The following is a 25,594-nucleotide window of genomic DNA, read 5'->3' as shown; positions in this document are numbered from 1 at the left end:
GAGGCTCTTAAATAAACTAGACGGCCTGAAGATAGGACCCGAAGTGGTGAACTGGATTAGGAACTGGTTGACGGACAGACGCAAGAGGGTGGTGGTGAATGGAGTTTGCTCGGAGGAAGGAAAGGTGAGTAGTGGAGTGCCTCAGGGATCGGTGCTGGGGCCGATTCTGTTCAATACATTTGTGAGTGACATTGCCGAAGGGTTAGAAGGTAAAGTTTGCCTTTTTGCGGATGACACCAAGATTTCCAACAGAGTGGACAACCCCGCAGGGTGTGGAAAACATGAAAAAAGATCTGAAGAAGCTAGAAGAATGGTCTAACGTTTGGCAATTAAAATTCAATGCGAAGAAATGCAAAGTGATGCACTTAGGGAGTAGAAATCCAAGGGAGACGTATGTGTTAGGCGGGGAGAGTCTGATAGGCACGGACGGGGAGAGGGATCTTGGGGTGATAGTATCTGAGGACCTGAAGGCGACGAAACAGTGCGACAAGGCGGTGGCAGTAGCTAGAAGATTGCTAGGCTGTATAGAGAGAGGAGTGACCAGCAGAAGAAAGGAGGTTTTAATGCCCCTGTATAAGACGTTGGTGAGGCCCCACCTGGAGTATTGTGTTCAGTTTTGGAGACCGTATCTTGCGAAGGATGTTAAAAAAAAATGGAAGCGGTGCAAAGAAAAGCTACGAGGATGGTATGGGATTTACGTTCCAAGACGTATGAAGAGAGACTTGCTGACCTGAACATGTACACCCTGGAGGAAAGGAGGAACAGGGGTGATATGATACAGAAGTTCAAATATTTGAAAGGTATTAATCCGCAAACGAATCTTTTCCGGAGATGGGAAGGCGGTAGAACGAGAGGACATGAAATGAGATTGAAGGGGGGCAGACTCAGGAAAGATGTCAGGAAGTATTTCTTCACGGAGAGGGTGGTGGACGCTTGGAATGCCCTCCCGCGGGAGGTGGTGGAGATGAAAATGGTAACGGAGTTCAAACATGCGTGGGACATGCATAGAGGAATCCTGTGCAGAAGGAATGGATCCTCAGAAGCTTAGCTGAAATTGGGTGGCGGAGCAGTTGGTGGGAAGAGGGGGTGGTGGTTGAGACGCGAGGATAGGGGAGGGCAGACTTATAAGGTCTGTACCAGAGCTGGTGATGGGAGGCGGGACTGGTGGTTGGGAGGCGGGAAATACTGCTGGGCAGACTTATATGGTCTGTGCCCTGAAAAGGACAGGTACAAATTCAAGGTAAGGTATACACATATGAGTTTGTCTTGGGCAGACTGGGTGGACCATGCAGGTCTTTTTCTGCCGTCATCTACTATGTTACTATGATTCATCTCAAGCCTCATTTTGGCTCCAGATTTGACCAATAAGGGGGTGAGGTGGGTGATGTCATCAGTTGATGACTCATGTTGTGGAGGAGGAGTGAGGCAGAGAACAGTAGCAGGTAGCACATCACGTTGTGGAGGAGGAGAGTATAGCAGCACGTGGGAAGAGGAGAGGAGCCAGAGCAAGCGCGCTTGCACGGATGGGCCCCCTCCTTGCTCCTCAGCCCATTGAGTAGCTTGGACTGTCTTTGGGCTTCTTTGGGGCATGGGTTGGACTGAGGAATTTTTTCCCCTCTGAGCATGTGCAGAAGTGCCGGCATTGGTTGCTGGAGTATCCTTCTGACATCCTGTTGCTCAGACGGCAGTGACTCAGTGGGGAATCTCTAAAGATGGTGGGGCTTAAGCATCCCTGCCAGTCATACATCTGGTGCCAAAAGTTTAAAGGGGACCCAATCTCAAAGTGGGAGGGGGGCCAGGCCTCCAAGGGCCCCCCTTGGGCTACAACACATCTTGTACTAGAGCTAATCAAATAGTGGACCACGATTCACAATCCAGATCGGCGAGGTGCTGTTTTTTTGGCCCTGACACTGTGGCAGGGACATACTGACTCCTTCTTCAACCCCTTCCTCTGGCCCTCGATTTGGCGTGCCCCCTGTATCCAACCCCCCTCCCCCAATGTCACCGGGACCGGCAACTCGCTGAAGCCATTGCCAGTGAACCCAGAGTTTGCTGTCTGCTGCATCCTGCCCACTTCTGACCTAACTTCCTACTTTCACAAGGACAGACCACAGCAGAAAGCAGTCTCTGGGCTTAGTGACAGCTTGTGTGAATCGCTGCCACTGTCATTTACCTGTATAGAGAATCGCTTTAAGATAGATGTGGGGGGGGGGGGGGGGGGGGGGGGGGGGGGAAGGGTTTGGATACAGGGGGAGCACCAGACCTGGGGCCAGAGGGGAGAGAGAGAGAGAGAGATAGAAATAGATGTTAGATAGTGGCTGGACAGGAGGGAGGGAAGCGAGATGGAAAGATATATTGGAGCTGGAGGGGTAAGGGAGGTGAGGTGCAGTGACCTCTCTCTACACAGAAATATTTGGGGTGGGAACAGGGAGGCAAGCTAGGTGTGGAGAGGGGCAAACCAAAGCGTCATTTTCACACATTATGCCCACCACCACATCGCACATCCCTCCCTCAACCCCCTTTTTAAAAATAGAAGGCCATGATGTCTTACAGTGGGGGAAATAAGTATTTGATCCCTTGCTGATTTTGTAAGTTTGCCCACTGACAAAGACATGAGCAGCCCATAATTGAAGGGTAGGTTATTGGTAACAGTGAGAGATAGCACATCACAAATTAAATCCGGAAAATCACATTGTGGAAAGTATATGAATTTATTTGCATTCTGCAGAGGGAAATAAGTATTTAATCCCTCTGGCAAACAAGACCTAATACTTGGTGGCAAAACCCTTGTTGGCAAGCACAGCGGTCAGACGTCTTCTGTAGTTGATGATGAGGTTTGCACACATGTCAGGAGGAATTTTGGTCCACTCCTCTTTGCAGATCATCTCTAAATCATTAAGAGTTCTGGGCTGTCGCTTGGCAACTCGCAGCTTCAGCTCCCTCCATAAGTTTTCAATGGGATTAAGGTCTGGTGACTGGCTAGGCCACTCCATGACCCTAATGTGCTTCTTCCTGAGCCACTCCTTTGTTGCCTTGGCTGTATGTTTTGGGTCATTGTCGTGCTGGAAGACCCAGCCACGACCCATTTTTAAGGCCCTGGCGGAGGGAAGGAGGTTGTCACTCAGAATTGTACGGTACATGGCCCCATCCATTCTCCCATTGATGCGGTGAAGTAGTCCTGTGCCCTTAGCAGAGAAACACCCCCAAAACATAACATTTCCACCTCCATGCTTGACAGTGGGGACGGTGTTCTTTGGGTCATAGGCAGCATTTCTCTTCCTCCAAACACGGCGAGTTGAGTTCATGCCAAAGAGCTCAATTTTTGTCTCATCTGACCACAGCACCTTCTCCCAATCACTCTCGGCATCATCCAGGTGTTCACTGGCAAACTTCAGACGGGCCGTCACATGTGCCTTCCGGAGCAGGGGGACCTTGCGGGCACTGCAGGATTGCAATCCGTTATGTCGTAATGTGTTACCAATGGTTTTCGTGGTGACAGTGGTCCCAGCTGCCTTGAGATCATTGACAAGTTCCCCCCTTGTAGTTGTAGGCTGATTTCTAACCTTCCTCATGATCAAGGATACCCCACGAGGTGAGATTTTGCGTGGAGCCCCAGATCTTTGTCGATTGACAGTCATTTTGTACTTCTTCCATTTTCTTACTATGGCACCAACAGTTGTCTCCTTCTCGCCCAGCGTCTTACTGATGGTTTTGTAGCCCATTCCAGCCTTGTGCAGGTGTATGATCTTGTCCCTGACATCCTTAGACAGCTCCTTGCTCTTGGCCATTTTGTAGAGGTTAGAGTCTGACTGATTCACTGAGTCTGTGGACAGGTGTCTTTCATACAGGTGACCATTGCCGACAGCTGTCTGTCATGCAGGTAACGAGTTGATTTGGAGCATCTACCTGGTCTGTAGGGGCCAGATCTCTTACTGGTTGGTGGGGGATCAAATACTTATTTCCCTCTGCAGAATGCAAATAAATTCATATACTTTCCACAATGTGATTTTCCGGATTTAATTTGTGATGTGCTATCTCTCACTGTTACCAATAACCTACCCTTCAATTATGGGCTGCTCATGTCTTTGTCAGTGGGCAAACTTACAAAATCAGCAAGGGATCAAATACTTATTTCCCCCACTGTATATTGCTGTACATAAGAAGCCCTCCCTCTTCAACTATTTTCAGCTACCAGGTAAAGCCGCCATTATAATTGATAGCACCATTCAATAAATTCAGCTATGTGGTGTGGTCTGGATTCTCTAAACAATTGGTCAGAATCTCAATATAAACTCTGAAGCTCCAGTTCTGTATTACAAACTCCATAGTCCAGAACAACGTAGCTGTCTCTCTTATGATGCATCATACAAAAAATATTAAAATCGTGATTATCATCTCAGCAACCATACATGCTCCTTCTACTGCCAGACACTTCGATTACATCAGATGTGTTTTTGTTTGTGCGACAACTCTACAAGATGTGGAGATCACTAGTCTTGAACATTTTAATTTTGTGCGCCAAGGGCCTACTTTCAAATGTGACACTTAGCAAAACAGCTGAAAACCCTGCAAAGACACATTCAAAACTTATATAGCAAACTTACCAAACCATAACAGCCCTAGGCCACCTATGAAAAGGTAGTGCTACAAATATGCTGAACCCTAGAGCTCCAATACACCTACTGCTGGGAAACTAGTGTACTGTTACAGACTCCTGCATAGACACTACAAACTAGCAGAATCCTTCACCTTAGTCACACATGCAGAACATGGACAGACCCTCGACTAATATGGAATAGTGAACCACAAAGACATGCAGACAAAAACAAATGGAGAACCTTCTCCCCAAGAAATCTAGACTCTATAAGCAGGGCAATATTGGTAAAAGAGAAAAAAGAAATGCATTTTCTCCTGTAAACAAAATACAAACATAAAAGCAGACACATCCCAATCCTTAAAGAGCATTAAAGTAATGTTTTTCTTTTCTACCTTTGTTGTCTGGACGTTTCATTTTTTTATTGGGCTGGTCCCCATCTTTTTTCCACTTTCTTTGGTTCAGTCTTCTAAATTATTTTCCAGGCTTGCCTTTCCATTTCTTCTTTCTCCTTTTGTCTTCTTCCTTTCCTTCTGTACATCTATCTGGCACTGTTTCTTTTCATGTTTTTTTCCACTTTTCTTTTCTCTTCATTTATATTTGCCCATTTGATTTTACTCTCATTTACCCTTTCTGTCACCCTCTTCTTAGTCTCTTTTTTTACCTCTCATCTACCTACCGGCTTTTCCCATCTACCTCTCATCCCGTCTCCAGTGCTCCCATTGTCCCTCTATCTCTCTCTCCTTCCCATTTCCCTTCCCCCATGACAGATAAGGATGCAGAGCCTTTCAACCCTCATCTAACCTCCACTGCTTCATCCCCTCAACAGCCCATCCTTGTTTCTCCTTCCTTCCCTTGACCCCAGGACATTCTTCTGTTAGCTGCTACTCCATCTCCTATTACCTCTCCATTATCTTTTTAACCCCATTTCCACCCTCACTCAAGCCCTTCAGAGACTCCTCTTCCTCTCATACCCCTCTCTAAAGTACCCCCATCCCCTTTCACTGCCTCTCATCTTTCAGGTCTTTCATATTATGTTTCAACTTTTTCCTACACTTCATCCTTTTTCTCTTTCCCTCCTCCCCCCTCCATTTCATACCCTCACTCATTCTCCCGAACTGTCAACACACATCCACTCATAGCTACTAATTGCCAGGTCCCTCTCCATCTCTCCTGTCCATAATTCCCTGCTCTGCTACCCAATACTCTCACAGGTATTCACCAAGTCCCAGTCATCTTCTGCTCTGTTCCACCCCTGAGTCCCATCCATCTTCTGCTCTTTCCAGGGTCTGTGGTCCATTTGACATTTCTTCTCTTTCCATGTCCACTATCATTCCATCTGCGTCCCTATCTGTCCTGGCTAGTATTTCCCTTCTGTATCCCTCTCCCTATTCGTTTCTTATGTTCAGAACCTGCCCTCTTTGTCCCCATCCCTCTGTCCAGCATTACCCTCTGTCCCTTCTTCAGTCCAGCTTCTTCCCCTCTCTTCCCTTTCTCCTATACCCCAACCTCAGGGCTAGCATCTCTCCCTCTGTTTCCTCTTACCGCAGTCCAGAAGCTATCTGTATGCCTCTCTCCAACTTTGGGTGCTGGTCTCTTTCATTCTTCCCCCGTCTGGCCAGTCTCTCTCTTTTCCCTTTGCTCAAACCCCACCTCAATCCTAGCATATCTCTCTCTTTCTTACTCCCTTCCCTTCTTCTGTAGCTCAAACATCTTCCCCTCCAGTCCAGCATTTCTCTCCCTCCTTGCCACCCCTGTGGTCATGTCTCTGTTTTTCCTTGCAGCTTCTCTCCATTTTCCCCTACCCTCCCACCATTGCGGACTGACACCTCCTCTTGTTTCCCTTCCAGTTTGTATCCCCCCCCAGGCGGTCTTGCAACCTTCCAGTTCATTGTGAACATTGTCAGTGATTACCAGCTGACCCAGAAAGCCTTGTGTCACTTTGCCATGTTCTGCCTATGCGGGAATGGGAAGTAGCTTCAGCATAGGTGGGACGCGGCAGAGACAAGACTTCCAGGGTCGGCTGATGATCACTGTTCACGTGAGGTGAGATACTGGACAATGGAATGGGAGGGAAGGAAGAGAGATGAAGAGATGTCTGGACAGTGGCTTGGTGGGAGCTAAAAGTTTGTGGAGACAGAAGGGAAGAGGGCCCAAAAAGGCAGTGAGAGAAGAGATTGTATGCATGTGAGTGGGAGATCTGAACTGAGGAACATGACTATAAATATGTGGTAAACAATGGAGAGAATAAAATTATATGTTGGGGGACAATGAGAAGAGAGAAAGAGAAGCTGTGTTGAAGTTACATGATTAAATATTTAAAAAAAAAACCCCACATGAAATTTGACACCGGTCTCAGACAGTAGAAGTTTCTGGACCTCCACTCAAAATGTTTGAGTAGCTCTGCCTTATACATTCTCTTTTCCATTAGTCCCTTCTGTACCAGAAGTGGGAAATGTTTCTATTTCAATCTCTGAGAACAATGATTTACTGGCAGAATGGAGGGAAGGAGGAGAGCAGGACAACTGGAAAGGGAGTAGAGGATGTGGTATGCACCATCCCATTGTCTTGGGGCTTTCTTATTGTCCGAATCTCCCTAAGAGAGATCTGGTCAGAATGTGCAAAAGGGGCCTAAACCACAAATTTGATGGAACATAGTTGAGGCTTTGCACAGTGGCATATCCTTACATCCAGGTTCTACCTTAATCCTCCTGCAGTGGACTCCACCTGTAGCTTTATTAGGGCACGTTCTGTACTGCTAAGAGAGAGAGAGCGAGAGAGAGATAGAAGCTGTGCTTGTCTCATCTTCGTTCCATACCTATACTCCTTTGTTCAAGTCTGATGTATGTATGGTCGCTATTGGATTGGATTTGTTCATTTTATATACCGCTTTATACCGCAGTACCAAAGTGGTTTACAAATTATACAAAATAACAATTACAATACAGATTTTACAGATAAACAGTACCAAGCAAGTAGTAGCTGCAGCAGCAGCAGCAGCAAGTCAAGTAAAATACTGATGTAAAATCCAGGTCTTTAAAAGCTTACAAAACATAGTATATAAAGAAGCATTATGAAGTTCTTGAGGCAAAGAGTTCTAGAGAAAAGGCTCTGTGGTTTAGGGGAATAATTGACATGCTGTATTCCAGCTGTTCCTACCACACTGGAAGCCTCCATCTTCTCTACTCATAAGATAAGGGAGTCTGTGGGCCCTGAGGTTGACTCTAGGCATCATCAGGTACATCCTTTTCTTAGACTTCCTCTTGCATGTTGTTTCAGATGGTTGGTTCCAAATCCAAGTGTAATTTTGGCAGCAGTTAAGTGTTGGTTATCACTGTCTTGATCTGGCCTTTGTTGGTGGTGTTGAGTCACCTGTACTTGAGGGGTGGTAACAGGGCAGCAGCAGATATTCTCAAAATTTTGCCTATTTTATGCTTTTTTTTTTTTAAAGGTAACATCAGTGTCTATGTGCTTTTTATAAAGGAGCCTCCTACAAAAATTTCCAATAGTGCACAAATTTACATCTGAATCAAAGCAAATCTAAGTACATATGTGTACACTTTGCACATACACATAATGTATATGTCACAGTGTGTCCTTGCTGTGCCCAAAATTTGCTCCCAGGAATGCATATGTATATACAGATAGACTCGGTAAATGGTGTAAAAAACCCCCCGCTTAAGTAATATTCTATAATCCTAAAATTTGGTGCAGTTTATAAAATAATGCCCAAGCGTTACGGTTGTGAATAAATTTAGTTGCGACCATTTCCACCAATGAAAACGTGGTATAAATGCCCATGCCTAAAGTTACAGGCAGAGCATCATTATTCTTTAATTATGCTTGTAACTAAAAGCCACGCCCTTTCTGCCACCCCTTTTTTTTTGGTGCTGTGTGTAAAGTTTAGGTGCATAACACCCAATTACACGATGTGATACCCGCAAGCGAGCCTTCTCCGGAGTAGCCTCCACACTCTGGAATACATTGCCTGAAAGGCTCCGCTTAACACAAGACTACCTCTACTTCAGGAAGCAGGTGAAAGCTTGGCTATTCAACCAAGCCTTTAACGGAAGAAGTAACTAACTTGTTAGCCTCACTCACACACACACACAAGGATTGACTTGGGCTGCACATACTGCAGCGGGACATGTTTATCCACTCCTACCCTAGCTGAGATAATATTTAACCATCTCTCTGACCTCACGTGCAACTTTCTTCAAATCAATCACCTTACTTTCTAATTCTTCCTACTTTCTTACTTATCTATATGTTACAACTTTGCCTTACCCTTCACTACCAATTAATGTTCTAGTACATATTGAGGTGTATTTTCAAAGCACTTAGACTTACAAAGTTCTGTAGTAACCTATGGAACTTTGTAAGTTTAAGTGTTTTGAAAATGAGCTCCATTGTGTTGTCATTGCAAGTAGTATACCATGCCATACTTTGTATTCGAATATTTTTTACTGCTCTAATTGCCTACTGCTCATGTTCGATCTATTCTTACTGTACACTGCCTTGAGTGAATTCCTTCAAGAAGGCAGTAAATAAATCCTAATAAATAAAATCTAATTAGTGCCCATAATTGCTTTTGGCACTAATTGGCTCACTATCCTATTAAATTGCGAGCACAAATCGAGACCTTTCCTAAATTTGCACGCACACTTTTTGGTGACCTTTATAGAATCAGGGGGATACTGTATAAAAGTGAGTGCTAGATTGTTGTTTACTTCCTTTTATGCATGTATATCCCGTTCAGTGTTGTAAGAGCATTTTCCATGTGTAAAACGTGTGTTAAATGAAGAAAATTCTTCATAAAAATACCCCAGAATGTTCCAGAGAAGGTTTTAATCTGGTCTTAAGAACTACTAGTGATAAAGTTTTAAGAGTCGATGAGATGACTGGGCTCATAGTGTTGTATACTATGAGGTGAAAGATTTTATTCTAAACATGGGTATAAAGCTTTGTGCAGAGTTCCCAGGATTGTTAGTTCAAGAAACTGTACTGCTAGTGAAAACTGCTGGCTGGCTTAGAGTTGTCACTGTGTTTTGGAAGGAACTCGGCCTCACCCATCCATCTGGAGGAAGCCACTGCAACTCCCTGCAATAAAACATAGTAGGAAGGAAAAGGGTCTGATCATTGCTCCTCCAATCAAAAATGAAAGTGTTAGAGCGAGCTGTGAAGCCAAAACAAGATAGCCAATAAAGAATGGCTTTTCAGTTGCAAAACTGAGGAATAATGCACACTAACAGAGAGCCTTAGGAAGCCCCAGTCCTTGTCTCCCTCTTTATAATGTGATGTAACCACCATTACCAAAATCAACACACAAATGAGTATGCTACAGTCAGAGCCATTGGGTTAAACCTCTCCACTGTCTTAAATTTTGCTTCTTTGGACCTGTGTCTCCCCCCATCTTACCTGTACCGTTGAAAAAATCCAGTCATAGACACAGTGCCGCTAATCACCACCTCCTGGTTATCAACAAGTTCCTCCCCAACCCCTTTTCCAGATCTCTCCACTTTCCCAGAGGAATACAGGGGTAGATAATCTTTTCAGCCTTGAGGCTGTCAACCAATGCTGCACCCCCTTAGTGCAGACAGTGCCTATGTGTTGAGATTAATATCTAATTTCTTCCACCTTTTGTCCCACTGGCTTGGTTTGTTTCACCCCCTTTCTGCGGCAAAGTACAACTTTTGCATCAAACTGCAATTGGACAACTTTTCTACAACCCGAATAAATAAGGAAAAAGCATAATTGTTCCACTGATTCTCAAGGGTGGGAGGAAGGGAGAAAGTACAGCCAACTCAGGAAATGCAACCGCCGCCTCTGAGCTCCCTGAACTCCCTTCCAGGTCTTACAACTTCAGCCAGTCAATCAAGGGTTTGAATTGTCCCTGGGCACATAGAAATTTGCTGGCTGAGCCTCTGGCCCCACCCCCAACACTGCATCACATTTCTTCTCCCCTCCCTCCCCCCCCCCCCCCCCCCAAGCACTCAACACACTGGATGGGGAACTGAACCAATGCTCACATCAGCAGCCCTGTTAACTTAAGGTTGCAGGATGGGCCTGGCGGGCTTCGCTCTATCTGGTGGGCAGAATAGATAGAACCATCCAGAAAATGGGCTTTATTTGCTGTCACTTTCTGTTCCTCTGATTCAGTGCCTTATTTATCTCCTGCTTTTTATTAAAAAACAAAAACCTACCATTCTTATGCACCGTGTCTGTCAACCTGTCAATAAACAGAATAAATTTGAAGTGGTGTTTGCTGTTTCTAATGCAGGAGTTCTTCAACTTAGTCCTCGGGACACACCCAGCCAGTCAGATGTTTAGGATACCCACAGTGAATATGCATGAGATAGATTTGCACAAAATAAAGGCAGTGCATGCAGATCTGTCTGTGCATATTCATTGTGGAAATCCTGAAAACCTGACTGGCAAGGTGTGTCCCAAGGACTGGGTTGAGAACACCTGATCTAGTGGAATAAACAGTGAATAAGATCCTTAGACTCTGACTAAAACGGTGCCTCTCAGAGAGCTAGCTACACGCTCTTCTAATGCTGATGATGGCAGAGCTGCTAAACTTAAGGATGCTGAATGGTAGAAATGATGCCCTCCAAGTGAAGAAATTGAAGCTAGAATTATGTGGGTATCCTTAGCCAGGGGCCTGACCTGTATAATGATGAATTCTACTGTGTGAATACATGGGATCATGTGGAGCAGTTTGCAACTGATAGAACAGTGGAATCCCAGTTTCTCAGAACAATTGTTTTTTATTTGTTACATTTATATCCCACATTTTCCCACCTATTTGTAGGCTCAATGTGGCTTACATAGTACCGGAGAGGTGTTACAGATTCCGGTGTAAACAAATACAAAGTGATGTTGTGGTAAGATAAGTTCATGTGGCACAGCTGAAGGGTTGTGTTATGTCCATTACGTTCTTTAGTTTTGTTGTGGTGCAAAGATCAGGCATTTATGTTGGATCGGTAGGGTATGCCTTTTTAAACAGGTAATTGATATTGAAATAGGCCTGCAATTTTGCACCTGTGTTTGACCCCTCCCAGTTTCTCAAGAGCTATGATAAGCTCCCCTCCCCATCTGAATTTCACACTATATTATGTTGATATACTTGTATTCACAGATCAGGCTGGCCCTGAAATTAATGGGTGTTAGTGACAGTGATGGCACTGATGTCCATAACAGATGTCATTTTTCAGTATCTTTTAATGATTAAGAAATGCAGGTATCTCTGTGTTTTTGTTAGGGGTTTTTCTGTTGGTCTGTTTCCTTTCTCTTGGATCCTCTGTCCTGAGACACTAGTATTAAAGTCTATTCCAGCACTTGTTTAGGGATAGGCCTGTGTCAATCATTGACCAGCCTAGCAGACACTACTTATTTGTAGAAGGCTTAAAGCAGGGAGGCTGGTTAGAGCCAGATGTTTTTCTCTGCTGTACTTTTGATCTATGAAAAGTTGCAAGCTAATGATATGTTCTACAAGGCTCGTTATTTTTTCCCCACCTTGTGAGCATGGTTCATATAAAATAAGCTTGAAAACTATTTCTTAAGAATCTATTTCTATAGTTCTACAGATAAAGAAAGTTGCTGGATATTTTTCTCAAAAATGTGGTGGGATCCTGGAAGGATTTCCCTTCACCGAATGTGCATTTCTAGTGGTGCATGGTATGAATCCCGATGCTGCAGAGAGATATGGTCATGCCTATGAATCTTCAAAGTTTTGCAACCTGTTAAAGATATGTTGCTTGCTTGAACTTCTTGCATAATCACATGTAGCGTTTTCATTACGATACAAAGTACAGTGGCTTTTGTGTTTTTTCTTTTTTACATTCTTTTTTTTGGCAGTGTTACAAATCATTAACATAAAAAAAAAATGCTGAGTTTAAAGAAAGGAAATGAAAATTTAAAAGTATGTTTCTCAGAATACTGTAAATTTGAAATGAAGTTTTTTCCGAACTGTGTGAGCTTTGTGAACTTAATGGTTTTATGGAATTTATTTTTTTTTAACTTTCAATATTACATTAAAAAAAGAACTTTGAAAAAAGAAAATAATGCACATCTAGAAATTTTCAAATAGGAAAAAGTGAATGAACATATTAAATAAAAATCCATTAATATTAGCCCACATTAATAGAAAAGCAAGGGAAGTTGGTACTTACAGGCATTTATAAAGTAAAAGTAGTGTAAAGGGGGTACACGTCTACCACGTGGGGGAAGGGAGCCTGCAGGCTCGTTGCTCCTGGATTTCTGGAACAAACACTGCTGACACAGGAACTCAGGATCAAGAAAGATTTATTAGCATGATATACATGATATAATCTGCATCCTAGTTTAGTAAGTTAGCATTGTAATAAAATTGACAGTGTATGTAATACAAATTGTATGAGCCTCAGAATCCAATATATTTTCAAATATGAATAAGAACACAAATATACATGCTAAAGTACAATGTAACAATGTAATTTTTAAGACATATATTTTTAATTATTGGTCTCCCTGATATGGATATTAAACCATTGCAGTTGTATTACTACTGGGCTTAAAAAACAGGATCATGTAACCCTTGTTTTGACAGAGCTCCACTGGTTACCCATGGAGTTTTTTGTACAGTGTAAGGTTTTATATATTGTATTTTAAGTTTTACTTTCCCTTCTCAAAATCTAATTAAAATATTATATTTGTTTGAGCCCTCATGAGCTTTGCTCTCCAGCAAAAAACAATTGTTGTGTATTCCTTCACTTGAAAATGCTAAGAAAAACAAAAAAAACCCCACAGTATACATACATAGGTCTTTTCTATTATTGGGCCATACTTGTGGCACTTACTGCCACCAGGAAAAAGAATATACTATTTTTAAAAGAATTGAAAAACTCAAAATTTTAAGGCAACATTCACATAACAAATGGCTTTTCTGGAATGATTCAGTTTCATTTAATATAATTTTTTGTATGTATTGTATTTAACATCTGTTAATGTTTGTTTAGATCTTTTTATTAAACAAAGCCATACAGAAAAACACAAAGAATCAGATACATAATACTTCAGTGAAGCTGGCAAATTTACACTTTCAATTGAATAAAACCTCCAAACAATCACAACCCCTAACAGATAGGTGCTACAACTGAACCCATGAAACAGTTTAAAAGGGTAAATTCAAAATACGACTGCGCCCTCGAGGTGTAGCTTGTGCCAAAAACATTCCCAAATGAGCTGAAATTGTTTGCCCGCACAACTCTAATGGAAGATAGCTTCCTGGATCAAATTAAAACCCTTTAAATTATAGATGCTATATTTTATTTATTTATTTATTTATTTACAGACTTTTTGAAGGAATTCACTCAAGGTAGTGTACATCAAGAATAAGTCAAACATAAGCGATAGACAATTACAGCAGTTAGAATATTCAAACAGTACAAAGTATGGCATAATATGCTACATTACAAGGTCAACATAATTTTTACTGGGTTTCTGCCAGGCGTTTGTGTCCTGGATTGGCCACTGTTGGAAGCAGGATACTGGGCTAGATGGACCATTGGTCTGACTCAGTACAGCTATTCTTATATAGGAATGGCACATTTCCAGTTCATTAAAATAATTAATATTCAGGAGTAAAGACTTTAAGGACTACGTATTTTGGTTCTTGTGAAACCATCAGTTTACTGCCTAAGAAGATCATTTTAAAGCCTCACTTTATTTAATCAAAAGGCAATAAACTCAGAATTATTGGAAATTAACTGAAAGCTGACTGAATGATTTGACTAATAGGCTCTGAATTGTGTCTTTCAATTTTGTCCTTGTATTCTCTCAAATTTGTGCAAGTCCACCATCCAGCTCATTTTCGAAAGAGATCCCCGGCCATCTTCCGACACAAATTGGGAGATGGCCGGCGATCTCCTGAACCCTGCCAAATCGGTATAATCGAAAGCCGATTTTGGCCAGCTGAAACCTGTTGTAAATGCCAGCGTCCAACTCTGGGCATTTTGGCACAGAAATGGGGCTATTCTATAACCCTGCGTGCAACTTTTAGGAAGGCCCCTGCCCACACTCCCTTTTGAATTGCACACTAGGGGATTTAGGTGCATGGAGTTATAGGATGCTGTTCACCGCCGCTACCTTGATTTTCTCTCCTCACATGCTATTCTTGACCCGCTACAATCTGGTTTTCGCCCTCTCCACTCAACCGAAACTGCGCTTACTAAAGTCTCCAATGACCTATTACTGGCTAAATCCAGAGGTCAATATTCCATCCTCATTCTTCTTGATCTTTCCGCTGCTTTTGACACTGTCGATCACAGCATACTTCTCGATACCCTGTCCTCACTTGGATTCCAGGGCTCTGTCCTTTCCTGGTTCTCTTCCTACCTCTCCCTCCGCACCTTTAGTGTTCACTCTAGTGGATCCTCTTCTACCCCTCTGCCTGTCGGCGTACCTCAGGGTTCTGTTCTTGGTCCCCTCCTCTTTTCTATCTACACTTCTTCCCTTGGTTCATTAATCTCATCCCATGGCTTTTCCTACCATCTCTATGCTGATGACTCCCAAATCTACCTTTCTACCCCTGATATCTCACCTTGCATCCAAACCAAAGTTTCAGTGTGTTTGTCTGACATTGCTGTCTGGATGTCTCAACGCCACCTGAAATTAAATATGACCAAAACCGAGCTTCTCATTTTCCCCCCCAAACCCACCTCCCCGCTCCCCCCGTTTTCTATTTCTGTTGATGGCTCTCTCATTCTCCCTGTCTCCTCAGCTCGAAACCTTGGGGTCATCTTTGACTCTTCTCTCTCCTTCTCTGCTCATATCCAGCAGATCGCCAAGACCTGTCGTTTCTTTCTTTACAACATCCGTAAAATCCGCCCCTTTCTTTCCGAACACTCTACCAAAACCCTCATCCACACCCTTGTCACCTCTCGTTTAGACTACTGCAATCTGCTTCTTGCTGGCCTCCCACTTAGTCACCTCTCCCCCCTCCAGTCGGTTCAAAACTCTGCTGCCCGTCTCGTCTTCCGCCAGGGTCGCTTTACTCATACTACCCCTCTCCTCAAGACCCTTCACTGGCTCCCTATCCGTTTTCGCATCCTGTTCAAACTTCTTCTACTAACCTATAAATGTACTCACTCTGCTGCTCCCCAGTATCTCTCCACACTCGTCCTTCCCTACACCCCTTCCCGTGCACTCCGCTCCATGGATAAATCCTTCTTATCTGTTCCTTTCTCCACTACTGCTAACTCCAGACGTCGCGCCTTCTGTCTCGCTGCACCCTACGCCTGGAATAAACTTCCTGAGCCCCTACGTCTTGCCCCATCCTTGGCCACCTTTAAATCTAGACTGAAAGCCCACCTCTTTAACATTGCTTTTGACTCGTAAGCACTTGTAACCACTCGCCTCCACCTACCCTCCTCTCTTCCTTCCCGTTCACATTAATTGATTTGATTTGCTTACTTTATTTATTTTTTGTCTATTAGATTGTAAGCTCTTTGAGCAGGGACTGTCTTTCTTCTATGTTTGTGCAGCACTGCGTACGCCTTGTAGCGCTATAGAAATGCTAAATAGTAGTAGTAGTATTAGATGCATGCACAAATTTCAACTGTTGCCAATTAACTGCAATAATTGATAACATTAAGTGCAATTAATTGGCTCATAAGCTAATTAATTTAAAGATCCGGCACAATTTGTGTTGCCAAAATCCCAGCACCATCTATAGAATCTGGGGATTTATGTATTCAGCAATACTTATACACATTGCCATGTGCTTTGTCTATTCTAATTTCACCACTCTCCTCCAGTTCTCTGTGTGACAGGCAAGGGGAAAGGTGGGAAACAGGTAGGGCAGTGCTGGATTATAGTTTAACATGGTTCTTCCTTGTTCTTATCAGTCCATTCTCCTCCACTCCTATTTCCTGCACTCTCTCTTGAATGGGAGGGTCTCACAGGAGGTGGAGGACTGGTTTTTAGGGCACTAGCCAAATAGTCATTGAACAGAGCCCTGTGTGTTCATGTATAATGAAGCCCCTGATGCTACCTCCAGAATTGGTATGTTCCAGACAGTTCGCCTAATCTGAGTAATGGCCATAGTTCTGCTTCTGGGTTGTTAGGTGCTGATCGAAAGAAATGCCAAAATTCTGCCGTGGTTTTTCATCTTTATTCTCCCACCTTCAGAAAACACTTATTCTTCCTCTGTTAAAATGGAGTTTGTGAATATTGGCATATTGATATCTTCCATTCTGTGCCATGAGTAAATTCTAGGATGCTGATGAGCAACGTTCCAGAGCATAGAAGCCCAAAACTACTAGACATCAGAAATATCAGAGGTTGGTGGGTGCTGATGGCATGCGGTTTCACTGTCAGTTGAGTGGTGTCTTTTGGGTGGTGGAAACATTTACAGTGAGCAGTACTTTGGATGCTCATGTCATAGGCTTGCTATTGTTAATTTGGAATGCTTTATGAGGTTGTCTGGGAAGCTTTTATTTCTGTCCTGGTTGGTGTCTGATAATGCACATCTCTGTTATTTATATACATGTAGTGGTTTGTTATTTCAATTGCCTTATAACTTTTTAATTTAGAAGTGTGCCATTCATAGAGCAGAAAACAACTGAAACTAGAATGGACTGCTCTGAAGACATATTATACATTTAAAATCACATTTAGTGTGCTTTATTATAACCTGAAATGGCACAGTACAGCAATAATATGAGGTAACAGTGGAAGCTGGCTCTGGCTATCTGTGATTGTTCTTTTGATCCAGGGTTTACTTTGATGCATTAATTGAAAGATGTTCATATTTTCCTTCTTGTCCTCTCTCCCACTCTTAATATCTTTCTGCTGAAGTTACTGTAGTATCCTTGTTGGTTGGTTTGGATTTTTTTTTTCACACTCTCTTGTGTTCTGCTGCTTTGTCATGCACATTTTTTCTTTTATTCTATCCTTTTGTATTGCTTTTTTGTAGCTCTTACCATCTTCCCTTTTCAATTTGCTTCTGTCTCAGCTTCTGAAAGTGATACAGCATAATGGTACTTACTAACTAATTCCTAGCATTAAAAAAAAAAGGAAAAACTGGACATTGGGCAAGCTCAGGTATTGTTCCTTCTGTTAAGGTCTAATAGCTTTTTGCATTAAAGTAAAGGACATTATTTTTTCTTAAATTTTAGTTCTGTGAACAATACGGGTAGGCAACTCTAGTTTGTACCAGCAGCAACACAGTATGGTTTTTAGGGCAGACCTTAACACATTTTCTTTGAATTTAGGAGCCAGTGACAAACCTTTCTTCTTCCTCCTCATCTCCATCATAGTTGAAGAGCAGGGTAGGGGAAAAGTGGAGCGAGAGACCCTCTGAGGTCTGTTCCTTTAGACTAGAGCCTGCTTTACTATGGTTGTTAAAATATTCCATGGTTAAAAGGGGGGGAAAAAAAGCTTAGTAAAATGGCTTAGGGCAAGATGCACTAAAGATTCGTTAAAGCCCTTTCCTTACCGATTCCCTTAGCGAATCGGTAAGGAATAGGAATGCAAATGAGCTGCTCGTTGTAGCTCACTTGCATTCTCTATTCCGTGGTTAAATAGTCGGCCGGTCGAGCATGCGCAGAGCAGCCAAGCGTTATGCTGGCTGCTCTGCACATGCCAAATACGCCTCCCTGTGCCGCCCGAAGACGCCACGCTGCTCACCCCCTCTGATGCGGCTCGACAGAGGACAGTGCAGTTGAGGACGCCCATCCAAAAAAAACGTCCATTTTGGCCGTCATTCCCCCCTGCAATAATAAAAACGTCTTTTTTGGCAGTGCTTCACTCAGCTGAGAGACCTGGAAGTCCCTGAGCCAATCACAGCGCGTTTAGCTGAGCTAAACATGCTGTGATTGGCTCATGGACTTCCAGGTCTCTCAGCTGAGTGAAGCACTGCCAAAAAAGACGTTTTTATTATTGCAGTGGGAAAGGCAGCCAAAATGGGCAGTTTTTTTTTGGATGGGTGTCCTCAACTGCACTGTCCTCTGGATCGAGGTGCATCGGAGGGGATGAGCAGCGTGGCGTCTTTGGGGGGGGGGGGGGGAATGATGGCCAAAATAGATGTTTTTATTATTTCACCGATGAGCACTTGACTTTTTTCCCCAATTTTTTTTTTTTTTTTTACTTTTGTTGCAGTTTTTCAATCCCGTGCAGCCCCAACGAGAGGTACAGACCTCTCATTACATTTTCCAGCGTTAAGGCAATCGGAAAAGGTTAGTGCATCTCATTACAATAGAGTTTCTACACAATTTGCTCATCTGCATTCCATTTTCGTTAGCTGCTACCGTTGTCGGAAAAAAGTCTTTAGTGCATGCCAGGGTTTACTGCTTGCTCGTTAATGGCTCATTAAGTTTAGTGCATCTGGCTCTTAGTGCGCTGCATTAAGCTATGGCAGAAATATACAGTTCAAAATCAAGAGCTAGAGAGCAAAACTGTTACAGAACCTACACATCAAAAATTGCTCTCACTATAATGTGATGGATAAAGGACTTTATAAACGGTTAATTCAATTTAAACAAAAGAAACCTCAAGAATCCAGGGTGCTTACAGAGATGGTCTATCCTTTAACGGACTCGTCATCATAGGTTTCACTGTAGCCTCCGAAACCAACCACAGTGTAAAAAAACTCCCTATTGGAGAAAAAACACTGTAGCAAAAAAAATGGAGGACATTTCATGTTCAATAATAAAGTCCTATGTCCATAACCTTACAAATACAAAAACTGGAATAATACAATAGCAACAAAAAGCGTGAGCACCGCCTGCATATATAGAAAAATCATCACTTAGCTTCTTCCATTGGAGAAGAGATAAACTGCTTTGATCCAACCCCGAAGAGCATTGACTTTAGAATTCAACCACAGGCAGTGGCCACACATCATTACCCCGACAGAGGGATTCCCCTGTTTCGATACTGCCTCAGGGGGAGTTCATAATAATATACACCAGCCTTGAAAACAAAGTAAAAGGCAGAAAATGGCAGCTGGTAGCCATTTTCTGCCTTTGTATTTATAAGAATTGTTCTATAAGGTGATGCAAAGGTACTGTTCGCATTTAGAATGAACCAAGGAGGTTTAATGACAGGAGACGGCATGAGCCTATCTGGCCCATTAGCTGGGCTGAAGCCAGTAGGCGGAGCTTGCTGTTATACTGGTTAAGACCAAAGCAATAGCAGACGCTATTGAAAACAATAGAAAACTTGTGAGGTTTATATTGTTTTATTAAACCTTCTAGGTTTTGCATTCTCTCTGTTAGGAGGGGATGGGAGTTTCTGAGGGGTCTGTGAAGGGGGGGAGGGTTATATTCAAAATGTTTTTTGACATTGCTGAGGAGCTTGCTTTGTTATTGACAATGCTGTATTCTAGATTTCAGTGCTGCACTATATGTCTTTATTTTTGCTTATGATGACAATAAAGATATTTCTACGTAAAAACATTGGCAAACGTGGTGCATCTGTAAAAAGTCTAAAGCTGTTCCACGCTGGTTGCATGTTTGTTAATAGTAGTTCAGTGAGCTGATTGCCGTGCACTTCTTGCTCAGCAGACAATCCATTAAAGCAGCCGCAGAGTTGGGGATGGGGGCCTAGGTCCGATGGGACGTGACTCTCACCCCCCATTCATTCTCTCCTCAGCTTCCAGGGTGTTGAAGTATTTTATAGTTGTGGCAGCTCACTTAAACAAGCAGTCCTTCCTAGTTTTTCCATGTTATGATGTTTGGCTTTTAGCAGCCTAATTACATTATCTGCCATTCAGATAACATATGGTAAAGACATTTCCTCTGTGTTATCTGAATGGCAAGATGTTATGAACACTATCAACGTTATTGTGGAGGTTTTGTAGTTAATGTACATTAATTTTGACAATCACTTAATAACTGTCAAACTTTGCCTGAAGTTATCAAATATTTTAGCTTTATTCACAGAGTAACAGTCTGGGTCCCTGGAGAAAACTGACTTCAGCTTGTATCAAGAAAGGGCAAGCTCTTTTTTTCTTTACTTCTGTCAGAATTGAATTTGTTATGTTGAAACTGGCAGCTAGTACTAAGGAGCAGGAAATTAATTTCATATTAGCAAGCTGGATAAGACATGAAGCTTGTGGGACTCTGTTGACCTATGATAGTCCAGCCCCTAGGTTTATCCTGTATTAAAGCAAACAAATGCAGAACAGAATAGAACAAAACTTCAGGCGGGGGACTTTTTCTGTCTGGGGCAGTGTCTTCAAATGGTTACTTTTGCACAACTATCAGGCTTATTTTGGAAAGAGAAGGGCGCCCATCTTTCAACACAAATCGCAAGATGGGCGTCCTTCTCACAGGGTCGCCCAAATCAGCATAATCAAAAGCCGATTTTGGGCATCCTCAACTGCTTTCCGTCGCAGGGACAACCAAAGTTCACGAGGGCGTGTCGGTGGCATTGCGAAAGCGGGACTGGGGTGAGCCTAACACATGGGCGTCCTCGACCGATAATGGAAAAAAGGGCGTCCCTGACGAACACTTGGACGACTTTACCTGGTCCTTTTTTTTTTTTCTTACGACCAAGCCACAAAAATGTGCCCTAAATGATCAGATGACGACCGGATGGAATCGGGGATGACCTCCCCTTACTCCCCAGTGGTCACTAACCCCCTCCCACCCTCAAAAAAAAATTAAAATATTTTTTCCAGCCTCTATGCCAGCCTCAAATATCATATCCAGCACCATGACAGCAGTATGCAGGTCCCTGGAGCAGTTTTAGTGAGTGCAGTGCACTTCAGGCAGGTGGACCCAGGCCCATCCCCCACTACCTGTTACACTTGTGGTGGTAAATGAGAGCCCTTCAAAACCCACCAGAAACCCACTGTACCCACATGTAGGTGCCCCCTTTCACCCGTAAGGGCTATGGTAGTGGTGTACAGTTGTGGGGAGTGGGCTTTGGGGGGCTCAGCACAGAATGTAAGGGAGCTATGCACCTGGGAGCAATTTCTGAAGTCCACTGCAGTGCCCCCTAGGGTGCCCTGTTGGTGTCTTGGCATGTTAGGGGGACCAGTGCACTACGAATGCTGGCTCCTCCCATGACCAAATGTCTTGGATTTGGTCGTTTCTGAAATGGGCGTCCTCAGTTTCCATTATCGGCGAAAATTGGGGACGACCATCTCTAAGGTTGACCTAAATTTCATGATTTGGGCATCCCCGACCGTATTATTGAAACGAAAGATGGCCGCCCATCTTGTTTCGATAATACGGGTTTCCCAACCCCTTCGCTGGGACGTCCTGCGAGGACGTCCTCAGGAAAACTTGGGCGCCCCTTTTGATTATGCCCCTCTATGACAGGAATCTCACTTCTAAAAGATTGGATTTAATCTCTCAAATTTACTGGTAGTGCTCATTGGAGGCATACCAAGCTGTAGGAAAAGATAAAAGGGACACACAGCATTGGTCTGCTGACTCTGTGATAGCCATGCCACATGGCTTAAACTGTGTTCATGTTTTAGTATTTGAGACATGTACGTGGAGTTTGGCTAGCTGTGTTGCAAACGTGTGGTCCACAGAGCTGCTCTAAACATCCATTGACTCTTAGGACTCTATGTATAGGGTAATGAGGATGATTTCCAGATGTAGACGAACGTTATCAGGACTCAGTGGGTTAGAAATGCCATGCAAGCCCCGCATTCTCAGTTTTCACATATGCATGAAAACCGAGCTTCTGTGGGAGGGGAGAGGCTAGTGCAACAGTAGTGCATGGACAGTGCCACTGGCTGCAGCAAATAGGGGAGTGATCTGTTCTGGGCACCGGAGGATCTCTTCATCTGGTGGAGCTTGGTGATTCCCACTAGCTCGTGTTTATTTGTTGGGGGTCGCTGGGGCAGGTGTGAGGGTGGAAAGGGAGGAGGAGGTAGAATTGTGTACCCACACACTCTTTGCTCAGGCCCACCCAGAATAGCATGTGTGGCTATGCCACTGCCTTTAGAATCAAAGGCTGGAAAAAGTTTATTTTGTTTGCACTATTGTTAGTTGAAAATTTTGGTTTTGAAGAATTGGATCAAAGAATTTGCTCCAAATTCAAAGGTATGGTTAAATTGGATGATACTTTTGGCACAGTTTGTTTTGGACCTACAGCGCTGTCTCTAAACCTTGGACAATAGCTTATACGGGTTATTAGACAAGGTTTTTACAGAGAATATGGTACTAAGTAGGAGGAGGTAGATGAAGAGGTGTGCTAGAAATTCTGAGACTCACATACAGGACAGCACTACATTGGAAATGGGAAATTTGAGGGCTGCACATGGGAGAGTAGGGGATATGGGGAGAGGATGGGGGGAACGGATGTGTGTGTAGAGGTGACTGTTATGGTTCTGTTCCTGGGAGAATTTAAAAGAAAATCTTAGGCAGCGTGTAGACCTCATCTTGTGGCCCCTCTGGATCAGCGCACCATCGGAGGAGTCAGAGCGCTATGGATATTATGCTCTTTTAGGAGGGGAAAGAAGTCCAACTTTAAATTTATATATATATATGTTTCAATGGGATTTTAAGTCCTCCTCCTCTTCATTTCTTGTTGGAAATGTAACCTTGCTGAAGTTATAAATAAAGGATTTAAAAAAAAGTGGAAGGCTGTTTGGTAAAGCACTAGTAAAAAAGAGAGAGCCCGGTGAGTGCTAGTGGATGGATTTTCAGCCGCAGCGATGTGTGCCAGCAGGAAATACCAGTAGAATAGGGCTGCCTTGTTCCTTTATTCCATGTGCAGTGGGACTGCGCTGGGTAACATACTTGGGTGAACCAGGGGAACAGGAACCAGAGTTTTGCAGGGATCCTATGACTCCCCTCGTAACCCCTGATGATGGCCATGGCTGTCTTACTTTGGGCAGGAGCAGTACTCATTTTGTCTCTGCCTGCCAAACTGTGGGTCAGAGTGAGAAACATAATGGCCACAGGATGGAGCTCATAACCATGTTCTGCTTCCCCATGGCAAACTCCCCCCCTCCAATATTCAGCCAGCAACAGTCAGCGCTTTTTTTTTTAAACGCTGATTGTCACTGGCTAAATTATCCCCCGATATTCAGTGCTGAGCCATGTCAGGGCACCGGCACTGAATTTCAGGGGATAATTGTGGGCGGGCTGGGCTCCAGAACTTATGCGGACCCAGTCGATATTCAGCTGGGGCCCACATAAGAGTTATGTGGCCTAGTTGAATATAGAGTCGGGACCCACATAAATTATTATTATTTTTTTTACAAATGTCCCTAGAGCCCTCTTCCGCCTCTCCCCCCCCCCCCCCCCCCGACAGTGTCCTTTCCTGCCCCTCCCCCTGGCAGTGCCCCCTGCTTTCATCAACCCTCGCCAACAAGAACCCCCCCCCCCCCCCCCCCCCGGAACCCTAAACTAGCCAGGTAGGCCCCCCCCCGCGACCTACCTATATCCCTATTGGTCCAATGGTAGTCATTGGGGGCAAGAGTGCAGCACCCTCGCTCCTTCCCCTTGCAGCTCCAGTGCAAAATGGCTGCTGCGGCCTATTGCAGAACTTCGTGTAGTACTGTGAGCTGCCACAAGAGGTCATGGCAGCCATTTTGGAACAGTGCCGCAAGTAACAGGAGCGAGGAGGCTGCATTCCTGCCAACAACTACCACTGAACCACCAGGGATATTTAGGACAGCTTTGAGCTGGAATGGGTCTGTTTCCCTGGAGGAGAGCAGCTTTTTCCTTCTGTAGTAATATCAGGGACTTTTAATGCACCATTAAATAACTGACAATGTTCCTTGAGCCCCCTGGAGGAGGATCAGGCCAAGTGTTCTTCCTCTCCCCCCTGGATGTTTCAGAGCTCCGGAAAGAAGATAGTCCCAAAGTCTCAGGCTGAGAGACAGGATCCCCAGATGAGAAATGCTTCTTCCCAGTGTGGGAAGAGGATTTTCCAGAGGTGTGACTGTTCTGGAGGTGAATTCTGTCACCTGATTGTTTCGGTCTCATCAGCCTTACATCAGTGGTGCTCCAGTTGGAGATGACAAATACAAGCTCTAGGAGCATCCCAAGCATTTCAGACAATTCATCAGCTTGAGAGGAAGAGGGCTGCTTTCCCTGTATCGATAGATTTAGGCCTCTAGCATAGTCACCATCGAAAGGCAGTCCTGCAGTTCAAGCAGGACCTTCATGGCTCTGTCAGAATAGCTCTTCTTGGAAAGTATATTTTTCAACGTTTAGGACAAAGGGTTAAGGCTAGATTGGGTATGTTAGTGATAAAGTTGATAAAAGAGTTAATGTTGGAGATGGCCGTTTTGGCAGATGACCTGCAACTTGGTCCATATTTTTCCTTTGGGCAGTGGTATTTGAAGTGGTAGCCCACAGATTTTGGGGCTTAGTCATGGGGCAGAGTTGGCCAGCCTGCCTAAGTTTCCCTTTTAGGGCTGCTTGTTTTTTTTGTTTGTTTGTTTTTAGAAGATTTTGGAGACAGGGGAGTCTAAACCTCGTTCACTCCCTGATGATTGCCTTTGAGAAGCTGTATGCTCCAGGGAAGTAGAGGGTGACCTAAGGTTTGGGAGAGCTACTGAGGTAGCAAGTGCCCTGGACCACTTCTATGTTCTCAAAGCTACAACAAAGCAGGCCCTTCGTGCACTGAGGAAGGCTAGAAATGTAGGACTTCAGTCATTTCAGAGGGCAAGGACCCCAAGGTTGCTCAGTTGGCTCCCTTGGAAGTTCAGTTGAGCAGCAGGCCTTAACCGCCTTTACCATCAATGATCAGTCAAGTCGAATGCAGCCAACAAGTCTAAGAATATAAGCAGAGCAATTTTTCCAAGTTCTTGATTTGAGCGAAGTTCGCTTAGGAGCCCTGTTGTGACTGTTTCTGTACTGTACCCCATTCTAAATCCTGACTGGCAGGGGTAAGGCATTAGTAGACTCAATATAGGACTGAAGTTGGTCAAAGACTACTGTCTTCAGTATCTTTGTGACCAAAAAAGAATGATTAGACACAGGGCAATAATTGCTCGGTTGAGACAGATCCAGTGTATGTTTTTTGATAACAGGTTTGATA

At 43.8% G+C, this 25,594-nt stretch overlaps 1 protein-coding gene across 1 annotated transcript in view; it reads left to right on the top strand.

Annotated features, from left to right (window-relative positions):
• The window catches only part of FARP1 (FERM, ARH/RhoGEF and pleckstrin domain protein 1), a 424,664-nt gene that overhangs the window by 41,307 nt on the left and 357,763 nt on the right, over window positions 1-25,594 (top strand).

The sequence above is a fragment of the Microcaecilia unicolor genome, chromosome 4 (assembly GCF_901765095.1).
Source record: "Microcaecilia unicolor chromosome 4, aMicUni1.1, whole genome shotgun sequence".
Classification (NCBI taxonomy): Eukaryota; Metazoa; Chordata; class Amphibia; order Gymnophiona; family Siphonopidae; genus Microcaecilia; species Microcaecilia unicolor.
Note: the sequence above shows the minus strand (reverse complement) of the source record. Positions and strands in the feature narration are given on the sequence as shown.